Source organism: Perna viridis, chromosome 1 (genome assembly GCF_037379345.1).
Source record: "Perna viridis isolate PV_CMFRI_1.1 ecotype Kerala chromosome 1, ASM3737934v1, whole genome shotgun sequence".
NCBI classification, from domain to species: domain Eukaryota; kingdom Metazoa; phylum Mollusca; class Bivalvia; order Mytilida; family Mytilidae; genus Perna; species Perna viridis.
In genome coordinates, this window is record NC_142445.1 from 25,947,204 (window position 1) to 25,966,680 (window position 19,477).

The 19,477-nt window shown below is 32.4% G+C and overlaps 1 long non-coding RNA gene across 1 annotated transcript in view; it reads left to right on the forward strand.

Annotated features, from left to right (window-relative positions):
* The first annotated feature begins 2,738 nt into the window (after positions 1-2,738).
* Positions 2,739-19,477, forward strand: part of LOC148627966 (uncharacterized) — a 30,465-nt gene continuing 13,726 nt past the window's right edge. The window contains exon 1 of the long non-coding RNA XR_015922063.1: positions 2,739-2,839. This is a non-coding gene — a long non-coding RNA (uncharacterized LOC148627966). The remainder of the gene's footprint in view (positions 2,840-19,477) is intronic.

Consider the following 19,477-nt stretch of genomic DNA (forward strand, 5'->3'; position numbering starts at 1 on the left):
TCATGACGCCTGGGTTGACACCAATTGAAAGTTCCAACGTCATCTAAGAAAGCTTGGCAAAGCTAGTTTGATTTAGTGGAAACAAGTATCACGTCGTTTCCATTAAAACTGTGTTATACTCGCACAATTGAAAAATCTCCAAATACTGATGAGGTTTCGTGGGTTTACATATAATCCCCGCTGTAACTCACCTGGACCAAGGGTTACTCTCAGTACTGTAGAACTTCAGCTTAGCCAACAGTTATAGAATGATGTAAGAGATTAAAAGCTTTGCTGAAATATCATCTATACATTTGAATCATACATCAATTACTAGTGCTGTTCTACACGAACTGTCTTTTCTAAAATATCAAACGGATCTACCTGTAGTAGAATACTTATGTATGCATAGAGTTTCGAACCAACATGTCTCTCAAAAGTCGAGGACATTGTATGTAAAGAACTAACTGAAGTAGGACGATAGCAAGAAGGCGTCTGTTGATCCTCTTTATACAAAAGCGCATACTCTTGTAAACATTTTTGTATTAGTAAAACACAAAACGATATACTTTTGTTTATGAGAAAAAAATCACTTTTGCAAGAATCTTTAAATTCTTGGACCAGTCGTATTCCCCTTTAAAATTCCTGACTTTTTTGCCCTATTTTTTATTAGAAAAGAGTGCTTACCTACTTACTTAAGTTTCAATGCGAATTAGTTTTCCAATACCAATCTACGTTGGATTTCGAGAAAAAGGACTTTCCGGTATGGTAAGGGCATGTGAAAATGTGAAAAAAAATTACGCCAAAGTAAAGTGAATATATCTTGACATGCATCCTGTTTAAACGGAATATGAACTTCATACTTCATGATATAATTTGTCGAATTCTAAAACTTTTCTTCCCACGTGGACCTTACATATTAAAACCGGTGTTTTGTATACCTGTGTGAACTAAACTGGAAAACCTGGAACCCACTCCACACTGGATTTGGCCAAATTCTAACTGTTAATTAAGTGTTTCACTTTTTCTACGGATCTGAATGCCATGCGTCTGGTCCTATTCCCTTCATCCCCCCCCCAAAAAAAAAGGCTGCAGGCGTTGTTTTGCATTAGGCATTCTTAATTCGTACAGAAAGAAGATATCGGAGATCAACCAGAAACACTTACAGCGTAAGCCCTTCTTTATAATGCCACACCATATTTTGAAACAAACTCATCAACTGGGATACCAAGATAATCGGTCGGAATGACGGACAGACAAGGGGTATTTAATCTCGTTTAGTGGGGATTTAAAGTGATAAAATAAAATAAAAATCAACACTAATGAATACACGGATGCAGAAGCCTATATCAGCCACTCTTTTATATCTTGACTTTTTAACTTATTATCTTGATTTTCTTTATATAATTATAAAGAGAGTGCCCAATAAAGGCTTCTATACACAGATCACAATAAATAAATTATACATGAATATTATAAAAACATAACACAAATAATTTGATAGCAATAGAAATGAGAAGTTCTTTAACCATTGTACATTCATTATTGTCAAACTTTACTTCCTCTATCCCAATAATCACACTTTCGCGAAAAAAAATGAAGTGTTCGCCCAAAAAAGGCACAATCGGTGTTGTTTTTGTACGTATATTAAATGGATTGGAAGTTTAATCTCTATTGTAAGATAATTTTAAAATCTGTCAAAGCTTTCTTAATTTGTAAATTAGTTAGCTCATGTACAAATGTACTGTATACCCACCCACCCCCCCAAAAAAAAAAAAAAAAAAAAAAATATGAAAATGAAAATGATGTGATGGAAAGGAATTGCCATGCATGTATCATGTTTGTCTTTCAATGTTTTGTTTGCGCTAGTCCTCTTATACTGTATTACATGTGAGTGTATGTACGATACGAAGTACGTGTGCCGGCAAAAGGGAGATCTATCGATAAAAGTGTTCATATATTTTGAAGCTCATACATGTGTGTAAAACTCCTCCTAAACCTTACATTGAATGGAAAAACAATTGAATAAAAACTAGACTGAATAATAATTTTACATGTATGGGTGAATTGCATTGTCCATGAAATCAATTCTGATAGTACTCACTGCACTTTTAAAGTTGTTTTTTTTTTTCGAGAAAAAAATATTACAAGTTAAAAGTCTACTACAAATGTACGTTAAGTGTGGTACCATAGTTTTTTTTTTTTCATTTATATTATTTCTTTTAATAAGCCCTTTCCTGTCGATAGTATCGTTTGCTTTTTGTTCATTTACGTTCACCTTCTGTGACTTCCCATCAAAGGAAATACAATTTAAAAAAATGGTAATGGGGCAGTATATTTCATGTAAAGAATATCTACAAAAATATGGTTTGTCTTTGTTAAGGACTAAAGGAAGGATCATTTTTCATAATCAGCTCAAGAGGGATACATATTTTTTCTGCGTTCATTGGTCAGAGATGAAAAGTTCCCTTGACGGTAATAATGTCTGTAACAACTACTTTGATAAATGTGGATCTACATCTAATTCCAAATAATTAATTTCTGAATTAAGCATTTAATTGACAATGTAAGAAATGGTGATTTTCATAATTGATCTCTTGATCCGACAGATTAAGACAGAAACGCGTGTATAATATCTTAATTTATCGCGTAAAAATAAATTAGTTTAGCAAAAGTAAATGCATTTTTGAAAGTATTAATTCCGGAAATATTCAAAGTTGTTGGAACTTGAGTAAAATTAGATAACACATGCGTTTGACGTCATCATATGTTTATGCTGACTGTCGACGTTCTCGGTTTTGACGATGAATCTACGATGAAAAACGACCCGGGGGACAACAGCGTAACTTAGAAAAATCAGGTTGTTACATGTATACTTCATGGATGGGTATTCGGGGGATGAGGTGGGAATAATTAAACAAAGTCATGGAGGGTAACTTGGAAAGGCTTCCTTTCCCGTCTTTCATAATAATACATGTGGGACGAATATTTCAAAAAGTTAACCTCAATTTTTTTTCAAAATTTCAATGTGCGCCTCCCCTTATTCAAAATCTTGGATCCACCCCTGCAGACTCTGGTAATGATATTTACCTTAATATTCAAGGTACTCTTGAAAAGTTCATATATGTGGAGCAGGGGTCGCTCGTTTTCCAACCTATGGACAATCAAAATAAGCTTAAATAAAAAGTCGTGAAAGGAAGCCGGGTTGGAATTAAAAAAGGGGGAATTATGTGGAGGTGAGCAGGCGAGCTGCTCATATGGTGGGATATGGCAATAATTTATGATAAATCGGATATGTCGGGATCCCAAAATTGTACGGAAGCTTATATTTTTTGGGTTGATTTTCTGTGTTACCGCAAAGATCGGTATTTGCTGATATGTAAAATGGTGGTTTTCTTTGTTACCAGAGAGACCGGTTCCTGAATATTTATCATTTCCGAATCTTTGAACTTCTTCGGGTAAATATTTGCTATCGTACCGTATCTCTTGTCGTGTGTTATAATGGGACCAGGAGGATTGTAGTTTTTACTGGTAGCAGGGGGGGGGGGCGGCTAGGCTTGCCCCATTAATAAATAGGCGGTCTAACTTTTGTCATCTTGCCATATCCTGTTCACGGAATCACTTCTCACTGTGGCCGTATCTTCCACCTAAAGTTTGTGTTATTCGATGCCAAATGAATCTTTCGATAATATTCCAGTATTATTCTACTATACCGTAGAAAACTCAGTGAATTCCCAGATGCTTTGTTGTGCATAGAAAGCTCATCATACAACATCAGTTTTGTGCATACTTGTCTGCTTCTCCATACTTTCTTTTCTGTCAGTTTTTTTTATAGATGTAACAATATAGTAAAAAAAAGACATCAATCCATAAGTTTATTTCTCCTAAATTCTTGAGAAAAATAACTGAAAATTTATTTATAATTGCATGTATATGTCTTACTATTCTGGTGTTGTTCTATATTTTGGGTTTGTTTTCAGTTTTATTAAATGAACTTTTTTATCTCTTGAAAGCTAAACAGTGCTATATTGCAGATATTTTGTTTCTCAAAATCTACATACTGCGGAAATATTACATTTTACTGATCTAATTCTTTATTATCCTCCCTGTAAGACACTAACCTACATTTGTACTATTAAGAATTTCTTTTTCATTCCAATACTTCAATGAAATCATGCTGAATCAATTACACTAACCCAGATATAGAATAAAACATGGTTTGATATTTATATGATTAGCCTACCACTATACTAGAAGTTGAGCGAGAAATTAAATAAGCTTAAATAAAAAGTCGTTGAGCGAGAAAGTAAGCCAATACAATGCATGTCGATGCTAGAGTAGATTACTATTTTCTTCAGAACATTTTCTTTGTTATTTTTTTAAAGATACATGTGTGCCTCTCACCTACTGCCACTACGTTTAGAATATATACGTTCAGACCATATCGTGTTTTCTTCACGGTCACTGCTTTTGGTAGGTACTGGAACACTCTGGAAATAATATTTTTTTTGGCATGGCCTGGAATAAGAAGAAAATAAACATTCTGGGCTAAAACTCATGAAAATACCAACATCAATCAATAATTTGAAATAACTAAAAACGATAATGAATTGTAATCCTACCTTAAAGTGTAAAAAAAATGTACGAGTTAGTGTTTTAGGTTAGTTCTATTCAGATTCATCTAGCTCCATATCAAGCTCCAATTTGATAAGCAACCGATGGGCTTGTCGCGACTTTGGAACGCAACTGTATACAACCGATACAACGATCCGCTCTTGTCAGGGGGTAATGGTTATTCAACATATATTCTCTGAATATCTTTATTTTTTTCTGCATAGTGGTGATAAGTTACGTTTGGAGAAAATGCAACGTCGAAAACCAACGACTGACTAAGCTTTGCACGCTTCGTACTTCCCTGGTACGAAGCGTAGTCGATCGTGGGTTTCCGACAAACGAGAAGATGCACGGTATATTTATTCATTAACACTACTTAACAACCTCACCCCGATGATTATATGAACGTGTTCACTGAATGCGGAAAAGGCTTATTGTTCTATAGATAGTCAACAATATCAGGTTTGGTTCGTTATAAAGCTCGAAAAGTTAATTAGTCCGTTAATCGTGAATGAAAATCTTAGGTGGAAGGACTGAAATATCTAAATTTCTTTAAAAACGAAAAATTATGAGTGGAGTGACTTCGCTGGTAGTAGGATATGTTCATCAAGGCTAAGTTCATTTATTAAACAATAAGCCTTTTCTGTAAAGTTTGTCTTGAGTCGTCAAACACATTCATTATCTTGTAAATCTTCTTAGTGGAATATAAATGACGTCGAACCACAGCACGCAGTTCTATGCTGTGTTTGTTAATTGTGTTTTGTAAATTTTCGGACGAAAGCTTTGCTACGAAGTTCTGTATTGTTATTTCGTGGAAACTAAGCAGTATTCTTTCTGGTTCAGTAACATACTAGTATACAAGCAACTGTTTTGGGAGGAGGGAAATTTTAAGTAATAAATTGCCGAATGTCTATGCTGATTCAAAAGGCGTTTATGTTTATATAGTATGAGTCTCATCATACCGGTATGAAAACTTACCGGCTTGTTATATTTTCGTCTTGAACTGATTGTCTCCAAAAGAATTTTTCAGGATCCACATTGAATTAATACCACTACGGGAGTAACAAGTGTTGTGGTAGGACTGTAGACCCTCTTTGACAGTTGTGAGTATAGAAGTTAAAAGTTTTGAAAGAGGTTTGGTGGTACATTTTGCAGATCCAGCTATGAAACGTTGTTTGTATGGATTCTTGTGAAGTTTAGGAATCCAGTACATAGACGGTAAATCACAATCATCGTCCTTGGTAGAGAGACCAAAAGAGGATAGCACAGATTTATGGTTTTCCACAATCTCTTCTTTGGAAAGAGTGGTAGCAGTGTAGGTCTTATCACTGCTATTATTTTCTACGTCTACCTCTGATAATAAACATTGGATATAAAACGATTTGCAGACAAAAACAATGTTGTTTTGGGCTTTGTCTGCTGGTACGACAACATACTTGTCATGTATAGTAGACAATGTTTTTGCTACATCTGGGTCTTTGAAAACTGATGTAGCCTTGGCACTCATTGACCCACTTAAAACTTTCATTCGTTTCAAAATTAAAGACCTCACGGCCTTCAACCACTCTGACAGAGAGTCAATGTCTTCTTGTTCTCGTTTTATCCATTTTCTTGCATAGTCCTCGACGGCATCCATAAGAACTTTAAAGTTATAATTCCAATATATGGAGCGTGGTTCACGGTACTTGGGACCTTTAGAAAGGATATTACGCAGAGTTTGTTTTCGATAATGGTTAAATCTCCCGTAACGACGTGACCAGAAGGACCATGTTTGAATGGAGAGGTTTTGCAAGAACAGTCAGGTGGTTTAGCCTTGAAGTCCTCAAACTCGAGGTTCTGCAATAGCCTTTTATAATTTAAAAGATCTTTTAAAGATCTTTTTCCAGTGAAATGCCCTAGGAATTCATTTGTAGAAGAAAATATTCCAGTGTTTTTTTTAGTGGAGTCAAAGTATTATCATTGAAATACATATATTCCAGAGGAATTTTAGAGAAGACTGCCATGTTTTTTTCCAAAGAAATATTTCAGAATGAGTTTGTACAATTGTCTCTCCTAATTGTTTGAAATAATAAATCCAAGTTTGAGATTAATGGCTTATATTTTGCAAAAAAATATTTAAAAGTAATCATATTTTGTTTTCACCACATTTTAATAAATTAACAAAAACCTGTGGTCCTTTTCACAAAAAATCATAAGTGTAAAATTAGTTGTAAGTTATGACGTTGCAATACTTCGACTTACTAAATAATGACGTCATAACTTACGACTAATTTTACACAATTAAATTAGTATTTGATTCTGATATATTAAAACAATAATGTTTTTTAAGTAAATAGATGATCTTTATAAAAAGTCGATTCAAACCATATGTTCCTTAATAGCAATGCCAGTTTACAATTTTGTGTTAACTGATACAATCAATAGATAATATTCTTATCAAATGACTAGAAATAATTTATGTGTAGTTTCTGCATCTTCAGGAGGTCACTTATTTGTACAGTTGATAAACTAAAGTAACCAGGACGAATGAGTATGAATACATACAATTGTTTTGTTTGTTTGTTTGTTTGTTTGTTGGGGTTTAACGTCCGAGCAGCAATATTTCAGCTATATTCAGACGATGAACATGAAATTGATGCTAAAATGAACATGAAATGATGATGAAATGAAAAAGGGATGGGACACAAGGAAAATGGGGTCGACAAATTTTGATTGCCATTGGAAATAGGGAGAGGTGGGTAGGGTCGGGTGATTTAGCCTCCTGTGGCGGATCCCTATGGTTTCTACTCTGGGAGAATACCACAGTAGGGTTTTTTAACGTTGCTTTGTGGGCAGAGCACCCTAGACCCCGGCTAGGGTTCTGAGCACTATTTAGTCGCCTTTTACGACAAGCTTAGCGCTGCTGCAGGCCTATTCTTTTAACACCTGGACCTGCACGGGGAAATACATACAACTGAAAACCAAAAAAAAAAAAAAAAAGAAAAAAATTGTAAAACAAAGTTTCTGCTGGTTATTGAACTTTTATTTAAATTCATGTACATCTACCGAAAATAAAATTATTTCTTTGTATAAATTAAGGTACAACAATAAGTAAATTAATTTTCTTCAGGAATAAGAAGGAACTATTTTTGTGAGGAATGAGTTATTATTATGTGAGTTTTCTGAATTAAAATTTTGGCACTTAGAAGGGTTAATGCCTGACATCAAGGGATGGCAGTTGGGCACTCTCTTTAAATAAGTTGTTTTATTTATTTGTTCTTTTAATTATAAATATTTGCAGAAAAAAATCACTTACTGTGAAAGTACTTAAATTCGTGGAAACCAATTTCCGTGGATAAGGGTAGAAACACAAGTTCGTGGATTCTTGAATTCGTTTTAGGTTTTCAGTATACACATCAATGGAAATATCCTATTTGATTGGAACCAAATTTTGTGGATTGACCTTCCCTCGAAAACCACGAAAATTGGTACCCCACGAACAATAGTACTTTCACAGTAATTAAATGAAATGTTTAGATATCATTTTAACTCATATGTAATAAGCATCAATAAACTGGCTTGCATTCTTCAAAAGCAACTTGAAAGATTTTAAACTTTTCCATTTTAACTGTAAGGTAAACTTTTCCTTAAGTTATATCAGTGAAAAATATTAGAAAAATATACTTTTTATAGTTTAATCTAAATGAAGATAGTATTTTTTTCTTGTAGCTTGCATTATATATATAATCAAATGAACCTCAGTCAGAGTAAACAAACTTTCAGACCATCATGCTTTTTATTGAATATGATTCTTTGTGGGTATTTTAATTTTTTTTTCCAGATAGGCAGAAACTTAACTTTTTAACACTGAATTAAGTTTCCAATGAAAGAATTTTAGTGATCAATTCTTTTTCCTGTTCTCACATGTATCACTTTTAATATTTGTTGTTGACAATAACATGAATATTAAACTGCAAATTTACTAAAATATACAACCAGAATCCCCACAAGAGCATCTTTCAGTTCGAGTAAATTTCAGTGGAGTGTATAGTGGGTTCCACTGGACTTTCCATAGGACACAGACCAGTGAACTACAGTAGAATTCCACTTGAATTTCAACTGAATTACAGTGAATTCCAGTAGAAATTCCATTGGGCATTTCGCCCAAATTTTCACTGTAAATTCAGTGGATTCCTCTGGAAATTCAACCAAATAACAGTGGAAATTTCACTGGAATTCCAATGAAATTCTGAAGGAATTTGGGCGAAATTGCCCACTGGTATACTAATGGAATTCCAGTGGAATTCCAGTGTTTATTTTCACTAGGGCCCTCCTTTTTGATAGTTCAAGATAACCTACGGAATATGATGATTATGCCACATGACCTCCTTTCATCCTTACTGTTGAAACAGACATTGTTTATGTCTCTGCTTTTAAATCATAATAATTGAACAATTCTGTTTATTTTCTATTTTAAATACTTCTTTGTTTGCTACAAGTATGTACAAGTGTGTTTACCATTTTATTTTATTTATGGACATGTACATGCAGTAATTAACATATATGTACACTGTGCTTGCATTTTATGTACAGAAGTTCAATTAATCACACATGACATATCCAATAAAAAGGAGGGGTGCCCTCCCCTGGATCTGCCACTGTAATCTATACTTACTACACAAAAAGTGTACATTGGAGCTTCGAAAATCTGTCATTAGAAGCTCCCGACTTCTCATTAGAAGGGTCAGAATGAGTGAAATAAATTGGCAAATCTCGATTGAGCTTTCCTCCCTGCGAATGTTCAGGTCAATTTGATGAAATAGTCCAGCTCTCTGTGTCAAAATTTAAATAGTTAATATCATATAATCATTGAAATCTTGCAGTTCAACGCATATTAAATAGCATTAATATTGTTATACGCCCATGTCATGTTTAAAGTAAATATCACTTAATTTGACATTGAGTATGATCGGCGGTGAAGCGATATCTTAATGTAAACTTTGCAAGGAAAATAACCCGTGGAGTGTTATTTTGGTAGTTATATGTTGAAATGTCTATCCTTGTTACGTAATGTGGTTGCCAACGATCTCTAAGTCAAGTTCAGTCTATAAATAGACTTCCTTGACAAAAAATAGAGTGTTGGGGTACATCATGCATTGGCAGTAAGTCGATTATATCGGGCAGAAGACTGAATAATGTTGTGACGACAAAGTTTCCTTAATTAAGTGGGTTCCCAGTCTTTTAGATCAGTTGGCATCTGTTTTCCTGATAAGACTTAGTACAAATCCTCATCATTATAACATGAAAGTACCTGGTAATTTCTCAATTATTATGTCTGACCATGTATCAAAAATTTCCTAATAAAATTATACCAGGTACTAATTTCACTGTAACAGAAATTTGCAAATGTCAAAGTTGCAGCTATTGTGCAATACTATCAAGATTTGAAATGCTAGTTCAGTTCAATACCTTCACGAGTTTAAATTTTAACACAAATAAAATGTCTCCACTTATTTTCCATACATAGTTTTCTGCAACAGGTCTTATATTCAATAAAAATGATTAAAAGAAGATTTGTTTGCACTAAAGAGCTACTTTCTTATGAATAACTGAAGCAGACATCCAGCATTCATTGGACAGTAGCCTCATCATTTCTGATGCATAATATATCATCTGGGATATGGGCACAGCTAACAATATTAATAATACCGGTATAAGAATTTGAACATTCAGTATCATACAATAGATTGTTAACAAAGACTAAATATTACAAGACAGACAAAAAGCGCACCCTGTCTCACACTTTCAAGAATTCTGAAACAAAGTGACTTATTGATTTAGTGTTGATTTACTACAATAACACTATGAGTATGAATATGACAATCGTCAATGATTTGGCTTAATTTGCCTTTAACCCATAACTGAGTTAACCCTTACCCCATACTGTAATTGATGCTTTCCTGCCATCTAGGAAAGCAACATATACACATTTCTAAATTATAATGCTAGCTGTGCTCTGGGAAACATTTTGTTGTTAAACTGTGCACCAATCTTCTTATAGACAGACCTGACTTCACTTTATATCAGAATTCTGATTTTTCAATGCAAGATTTTAATGTTATGATTCATTTTTCCGAGTTGCTCATTTGCTTTTGTTACTTTGTATGATTTTAGCTACTTTGTGTTCTTTGTTGTGTATCTTTGTTTTCCATATCTGGTCTTTGTCCCTGGATTACATTCTTTTGATTACCACTATAACCTTGGTTCCCTTGATTACTCTTACTATATATTTACTTCTGATTTTGCCATTTTCCACCATGTTTCTTGACCTTGGAAAATCAGGTCTGTTAATGATTGAGAATTATTCAATGTGTCTGAATTCTTAGTCCCATTGCCATTGACCCAAGTTACATTTTACAGATCTACATTGTATGCCATTGAGGTGCACTGTTTTGTACTCAAAAGTAGGCCCAGTCTAATTTAGTAAAATTTAAAAATAATAGGTGAAACTAAATGATGTTAATTGTTGGTAGTAAAGGGCTTACATGTAAATATGTGAAATACTTGAAAAAAAAGTGTAAAGTGCATGCTTTAAGCTGTCCAGAAAGCTTCAGATCCTCACTGGATTTTACAACTCTGTACAAGCTGGGTGTTTCTCAAAAATGCTTAGTTTCACACAAACTTTAAAGTTAAAATCATGAAAAAAAATGAGAACAAACAGGTACATATTTTTATATGCATCACCTTAAGTAGTGGCCCTATGATAAAACAAAACAAAACAAAAGAAAAAAAGGAAAAGAAAGAAAAGAAAAAATGGGAAACTTATAACCAGTTTTCATGTTCAGGGCCATATATTTGGATTTTTATATGTTTGAACTGTTCCATTGTTCATGCCTCAGTATTTTTTTTATATTTAATGTCAATAAACAAGCCGTGGTGAGTCATAATGATTTCATGAGCATACATATACCATATATGTTAATTTATAATTTTGATTTCAGGATAAGGAAAGTGAATAATTAAACTGAGTTTACTTAATTTAAAAGTCCCAACGATTGGTTACTGCAATACTGGTCCATTTTTTATGCAGTCCACCGAGTTACACTTTTACTGGAATCAATTAGATTAATTATCTGTACAATACCACAAATTGGCAGAAAAGTTACAGAAAAATATGCCCCACAACTTGAAAAGTGTTAGAATTTGCACCCTGACGGCTCCTGGATTTAGGTTAAACGGTACTATTTATTTCTTTTATAGGCAACAATAGTAAAACTTTTCAAAAATTGACCTCTTTAATTAATGATGGAACTATAAACCGACTTTTCCAGTCATTATCTTCATTTCCCTTACTTAAAATCTGAGCAAAGTCATAGCATAACAGTCTCCTTTCTTTGATATTTTAAGCAGATGATGTTTAATATCAAAGTTCCCTATTTCTATGAAAGGCACATGAATTAAATTAATATAAATATATTTACATAAAATAGTTTACAAAAAATGTTATGCAGTTATAAAGTATGATAATGTATGAGTCTGGAATTAATAAAAAAAAAATTGTCCAATCATGCTGTCCGGAAGTATTTACTTCAATAGGATACATGAAAGGCCAACCTGAAAATGAGAAATAGTACTGGTCTGTCTGTGCAGAGAACCCATCACTTTACCTCTTAATTTAAAATCATATAATGAGTCATCAATTATTATTGAGATTTTCTAAAGAATATGAATGACTATGACAGTATGTATTAAAACTTGAAGTATTTTTGAATTAGAGACCAAAAAGATGTCTGGAACAAGCATTTTCCTTATGTCCGGACAATTACTTGAGAAAAAGTGAATGGATCTGATATAAATTTTAGTACAAGTTGCCATATGATGAAAGGAAGACTGGGAATAGTATTTTGGGTTGTTAGTAGAGCAAAGTAAGAATATGGGAGCACAAAGGTGCCCGAAACTACAAGGTGCCCTTTGAGGTTTTAACTGTAACCGATTAAGAATAAAGGCCAAAAAGTAGGAACTAAAATTCTGGTCATATACTTATCCTGTGTTAAATATCTAATAGTAATCTTAAGTTCAAAGTTGTATCAAGTTTGAATAAATGTGTCCATATTTTCCCTAGCTGTTCCAGATTTGACATCTGTGTTCGTATCAAGCTGTGTCCTGCAAAGCATTTCATTGTTGATTAAAGTAGAGCTATTCCTGGGCGATATTAATTTTCTTGATGGTTTGTTAGTTCACAGTTGACTAAACTGGAGAACTGAATATCAAATTAGAATATGAAATCGAATAAATTGACTGTCAACCATTAGAAATGTACTGTTAACACTATCACACTTGCAAGCTTCAGTTTTCCCCTGCTTTGTTAATCTTGGCTACATCTTGGAAATGGGAATGTTATTTTAAGACAAGCATCTTTGAATAGTATAATTGATAATGAATTGATGTGTGATTTTTTATTGGCCTAAAACTGGATGCAACATATTGAATACAGCTCTGTTTTGGATTCTGTACTACAACAACCATGAGTAAAGTGACATGTGATACTAATGTAATGACATCAAAATGTGTGATTCTATGTAGAAGTACAACCATAGTCAGAATGGTATACTGTTGTTAACAGTATTTATGAATGCTTAAGTCCTAAAGGAGAACTACCAGTATGTAGTGTAAAGAAATTTAAACTTTATCTGTTCACCATTACAAACTTTATAAGTTGGAGACCTGACTGAAGTTGATTAAATTTCTTAAGACAAGTGTTTACATTATATAAAGATCAAATATTTTTTTTATCGAATAGTACCTGATTGTTACTGGATTCATGCAACTAAAACTTTTTTCAGCAAGGAGAAGTATTCCCTGATTAATTGGTGAAATAAAGCCACAGTGTGGAGCGGAACCACTGTCTGCTGACCAATGTGTGTCTGTGAGTTTAATTACCTGAATATTTTATCTGACGTTTTTGACAAAATGCTAAAAAAATGGACTGCAGATATCACTTATGGTATATTAAATGGTTTTAATCAAGTGCAAAAATTTTGTGGTCGTATAATGGTATGATGCTTTGTTGCCATTGTCAGTGTCTACATTGTCTCCGTCATCCATCGACATTCTGTTTTGGCTCAACAACTTGAACTTTGGTTTGTGGATTTTTACAAAATGTATTTACAAGGTTACAAACTGCAAAAGGAAGGTTGATCTTGATTTTGTGGCTTATGGTTCTAACCGGTTTAGAATTATGAAACTGAAAAAGGCCAAAAACAAGCATTTTATCAAATTTAAATGTATAACTCCTGTTAAAGAATATGAATGACTATGACAGTATTCCACAATATTCTACATGACAATACTCAGATTGGTATTGATTTTGGGAGTTAAGATTTGAACATTTTAGAAGTTAGGGGCCAAAAAGGGGACCAGAAACATGCATTTTCCTGAAGTCCAGACAATAATTTGACTTTTACATGTATTAATAAAGTGACCTCTTTGAATATGACTGTATTACAAGGTGCTTCATCACCAAAAGAAGACTTGGATTGATTTTGTGAATTAAAACTTGAAGTATTTTTGAATTAGAAGCCAAAAAGATATCTGGAACAAGCATTTTCCTTATGTCCGGACAATTTTTGAGAAAAGTGAATGGATCTGATATAAATTTTAGTACAAGTTGCCATATGATGAAAGGAAGACTGGGAATAGTATTTTGGGTTGTTAGTAGAGCAAAGTAAGAATATGGGAGCACAAAGGTGCCCGAAACTACAAGGTGCCCTTTGAGGTTTTAACTGAAACCAATTAAGAATAAAGGCCAAAATGTAGGAACTAAGATTGTGGTCATATACTTATCCTGTGTTAAATATCTAATACAAAAATGTAGTAATCTTAAGTTCAAAGTTGTATCAAGTTTGAATAAGTGTGTCCATATTTTTCCTAGCTGTTCCAGATTTGAAATCTGTGTTCGTATCAAGCTGTGTCCTGCAAAGCATTTCATTGTTGTTTAAAGTAGAGCTATTCCTGGGCGATATTAATTTTCTTGATGGTTTGTTAGTCCGCAGTTGACTAAACTGAAGAAATGAATATCAAATTAGAATATGAAATCGAATAAATTGAGTGTCAACCATAAAAAATGCGCTGTTAACCCTATCACACTTATGATGGCATAAAAAATAGTTTTAATCAAGTGCAAAAATTTTGTGGTTGTATAATCGTATGATGCTTTGTTGCCATTGTCAGTGTCTTCATTGTCTCCGTCATTCATAGACATTCTGTTTTGGCTCAATAGCTTGAACTTTGGTTTGTTGATTTTTACAAGATTTATTAAAATGTTTTCCGAACTATATCTGTTTATGATTTCATGGCGATCATTCCCTAAGTGGTAATAGTTAGTCTGTTGAGAATAAAAATTGAGTATATATTATCCCAATTTGATAAAATTTTAATATTTTCATACTCTCAGTTTTGTCAAAATGTTTTGCCGAAGGCCATGTGAGCTATTGCCATCAATTGGCGACCGTCATCGTCCGTCGTTAACATTTTTTCAAAACTCTTCTCCTCTGAAACTACTTAACCAGTTGGAACCAAACTTGGTATGAATGTTCCTTGGTGTATCCTGCATAGAATTGATTTGGGGATTTTTGATCCGTAGAAAAACATGGCCGTTGTTACTAAAAATAGAACATAGGGGACGGACAGTAGTTTTTCGCATATATCTCCAAAACGGTTAGGTTTAGCCAAATTCTGACAAGGTAAAAATGTTCAGCATGATGAGATCAATTTGCTTATAAATTATCGTTTTAATTTATGAAGCCATGTTGGAGTTATTGCCCTTTTTCGACGTGTTTTGCTATGTTTTATGTTATTTCTTTCAAAAATCTTCTTCTCTGACACTACTTGACCAATTGGAACCAAACTTGGTATCCTGCATAGAACTGATGTGTGGATTTTTTATCCATCGAAAAACATGGCCGCTGTTACTAAAAATAGAACATAGCGGTCAGGCAATAGTTTTTCTCATATATCTCCAAAACGGTTTAGGTTTAGCCCATTCTGAAAGGATTAAAAAGTGTTCATCATGATGAGATCTATCTGTGGTAAAATTTTCATTTTTATCTATTAAGCCATGTTGGAGTTATTACCCTTTTTCAAAGTTTTTTGCTATTTTTAATGTTATTTCTTTCAAAAATATTTTCCTCTGACACTATTTTACCAATTGGAGCAAAACTAGGTTTAAGTGTTCTCTTGGGTATCCTGTATAGCATTGAAGTGGGGTTTTTTTATCTGATGAAAAACATGGTCACTGTTACTGAAAATAGAACATAGGGGTCAGACAGTAGTTTATCGCATATATCCAAAACAGTTCAGTTTAGCCAAATTCTTTCATAGCTGAAATGGTCCTTATTTTTAGGATTACAAAAGTCTTCAGGCATAAAATTTGTCAGACGCCTTCTTATAAGAGTTATTGCCCTTGACAGGGGAAAATGACAGGTTTTTTGTTTTTTGTTTTGTTTTTTTTTTACAGTTACAGTTTTCAGCCAATGTCTTGAAAACATTGATAGATTTAGACTTTCATTTACTGAAATGATCCTAATGATAAGTCCTATCAAAGTTATCTTGAGTCAAAATTGTTGGACAACTTCTTGCTTAATTTATTGCCCTTGAAAGGCAAAATTCATCCAGGTGAGCGATTCAGACTCCTGGGAGCCTCTTGTTTAGAAAAATAAGATGGTATTGCAGTATCTAAAATAGATAAATTATTTTAAAAAAGAGTGCTTTTTACAAATATTCTATGAAACTTTGGAACTTTAATTCTTCTGGAGCAAGGAAGATGTGTTCACAATGATCTATATACACCAAATATGGACATTTTTCATATAAAAATTACTTTCTTTTCTTTTTAGAGCAATAAGATGGTATTGCATAAGTCAAAATACTCAGTATCTAAAGATTGAGTATATCTTACCATTATTTTATGAAATTTCAATATTTTCATACTCGGATACCAGTAAAAATGTCTTCACAATGTACCATGTATAATAAAAATTGACATTTTTCATATCAACAATGCAGTATGTTCCTTTTTAGACAAGTAAGGTGGTATTGCATTAGTTAAGAAGAGCTAAATTATATAAAAAAGAGTTCTTTTTTACCAATATCTTATGAAATTTTGATAATCTAATTTTCTTGGAACAAAGAAAATGTGTTCCCAATAATCTGTATACATCAAATATGGACATTTTTCACATAAAAGATACTTTATTTTCATATTCAGAGCAATTAGATGGTATCGCATAATTTACATTCTTTTCATATTTAGAGCAATAAGAGGGTTTTTTATAAGCAAAAAAAAAAAAAACTCTATTATCTAAAAAAAAAATTGAATATATTTTACCCCAATTTTATGAAATTTCAATTTTTTCATACTCTCAGTTTAGTTAATATGTTTTCGCAGTGTACTATGTATAATAAAAATGAACACTTTTCATATTTGCAATGCAATATTTTTTTTTAGATAAATAAGATGGTATCGCAGTATCTAAAATAGATAAATTATTTTTTAAAAAAAGAGTGCTTTTTACAAATATTCTATGAAATTTTGGTGTTTTTATTTTCCTTGAACAAGGAAAATGTGTTCACAATGATCTATATACACCAAATATGGACATTTTTCACATAAAAGATACTTTATTTTCATATTCAGAGCAATTAGATGGTATCGCATAATTCAAAAGTACTGCATTTTCTAAAAATTGAGTATATTTTACCCCAATTTTACGAAATTTTAATATTTTCTGATTCCAAGACCAGTCAAAATGTTTTCACAATGTTCCATGTATAATGAAAAGGGACACTTTTCATATCAAAAATCCAATATTTTCTATTTTTTAGACCAATAAGATGGTATTGCATTAGTTTACATAGCTAAATTATTTCATAATAGATGCTTTTTACCAATACTTTATGAAATTTTGGTATTTTTGTTCTCCTGGAAAAAAGAAAATGTGTTCCCTATGATTCATATACAACAGATATAGACATATTTCTGATGAAAACTACTTTGTTTTTATATCCAGAGTAATATGATGGTATTGCATCAGTCAAAAACACCATATTATCTAAAAAATGAGTATATATTACCCTAATTTTATGAAATTTCAATATTTTCATACTCAGAGACTAATGCAAATGTTTTCTCAATGTACATTGTATAATAAAATGGACATTTTTCATATCAACAATGCCATATTTTCTTTTTTAGATAAATAAAATGGTTTGCATTAGTTAAAATAGCTAAATAATTTTTTTTAAAAATGAGTACTTTTTACCATTACTTCATGAAATTTTTGTATTTTTGTTCTCCTGGAACAAGGAAAATGTGTTCCCAATGATCAATATACAACAAATATGGACATTTCTCATATTTTTTTTTCATATTTAGAGCAATAACATGGTATCGCATAAGCAAAATATACTGTATTATCTTAAAATTGAGAATATTTTACCCCAATTTTATGAAATTTCAATATTTTTATACTCAGAGACTAATCAAAATGTTTTTGCAATGTTTCATGTATGAGAAAATGGACATTTTTCATATCAACAATGCACTATTTTCTTTTTTAGATAAATAATATGGTTTACATTAGTTAAAATAGCTAAATTATTTTTAAAAAAGAGTACTTTTTATCATTACATCTTATGAGGCTGACTTAATAGCTGATTTCATCCGAAAGAAAGAATATCGTTTGGCTAGATCCTTTAATCTCAGTTTCCGCTATATAGATGATGTATCATCTTTAAACAATCCTAATTTCGGGGATTTGATACATCGCATCTAGCCCAAAGAACTTTAGATAAAGGATACTACAGACACGGTAAGGTCAACCTCATATCTTGACTTACACTTAGAAATCGATGGTAGAGGAAAACTATTGACCAAACTTTACGACAAACGTGATGACTTTTCATTTAGAATTGTCAACTTTCCTTTCATCTGAGACAACATTCCTTCAACACCTTCGTATCGAGTGTTTATATCACAACTCATACGTTATTTCAGAGAATGCCGAAACTGAGATTTTTTGTATCGCGCTAGAACTCTAACAAATAGGCTTCTGGAACAGGGTTTTGTTGCTACAAGATTGAAGTCATCACTAAAGAAAGTTTTATGGTCGTCGTTATCTTTGTTGTGTATGTCTGTTTTCCATGTATGGACTTTGTCCCTGGATTGCATTCTTTTGATTACTGCCGTAACCTTGGTTCCCTTGATTACTCTTTCATGAAATTTTGGCATTTTTGTTCTCCTGGAACAAGAAAAATATGTTCCCAACGATCCATATACAACAAATATCGACATTTTTTACACTTAAACATAGTTCTATTTATTTCATATTCAAAGCAACTTGATTGTATGGTAAAAACACTTCATCAACATATTTTTTTAATAAAATTTTCCTTCAATTTAAAAAAATAAAAAATCAACATTTTTATACTTCCAGACCAATGACAATGTTTTCACAATGTATGATGTATAACGAAAATTAAAGTGATTTTATATCAAAACATTTATAGACATTTAAACATTGTGTATATCGAATGTATTTACAAAAGCATAATTCACATTAATGTAAAAGTTCATGTAAGATTTTATCAATCAACAAAATAGGACGAACACGTACACTGTATAATAAATTATTATTACTTTCATTTTGCAAGTAAGATTTCGAAATATACCAATTACTGAGAAGAATACTTTTAAGTTAAATTTTGAAGAGGTAACGGTTATATGACGTGCAATTGCAATATTGCTGTATGAACAACATTATATTTGTATATAAAATACAGCTATACCACACATAAAACTGAGAAAAAGCCTCCCACTAACCACTTGTCTACCAAATTCAAGGTCGGT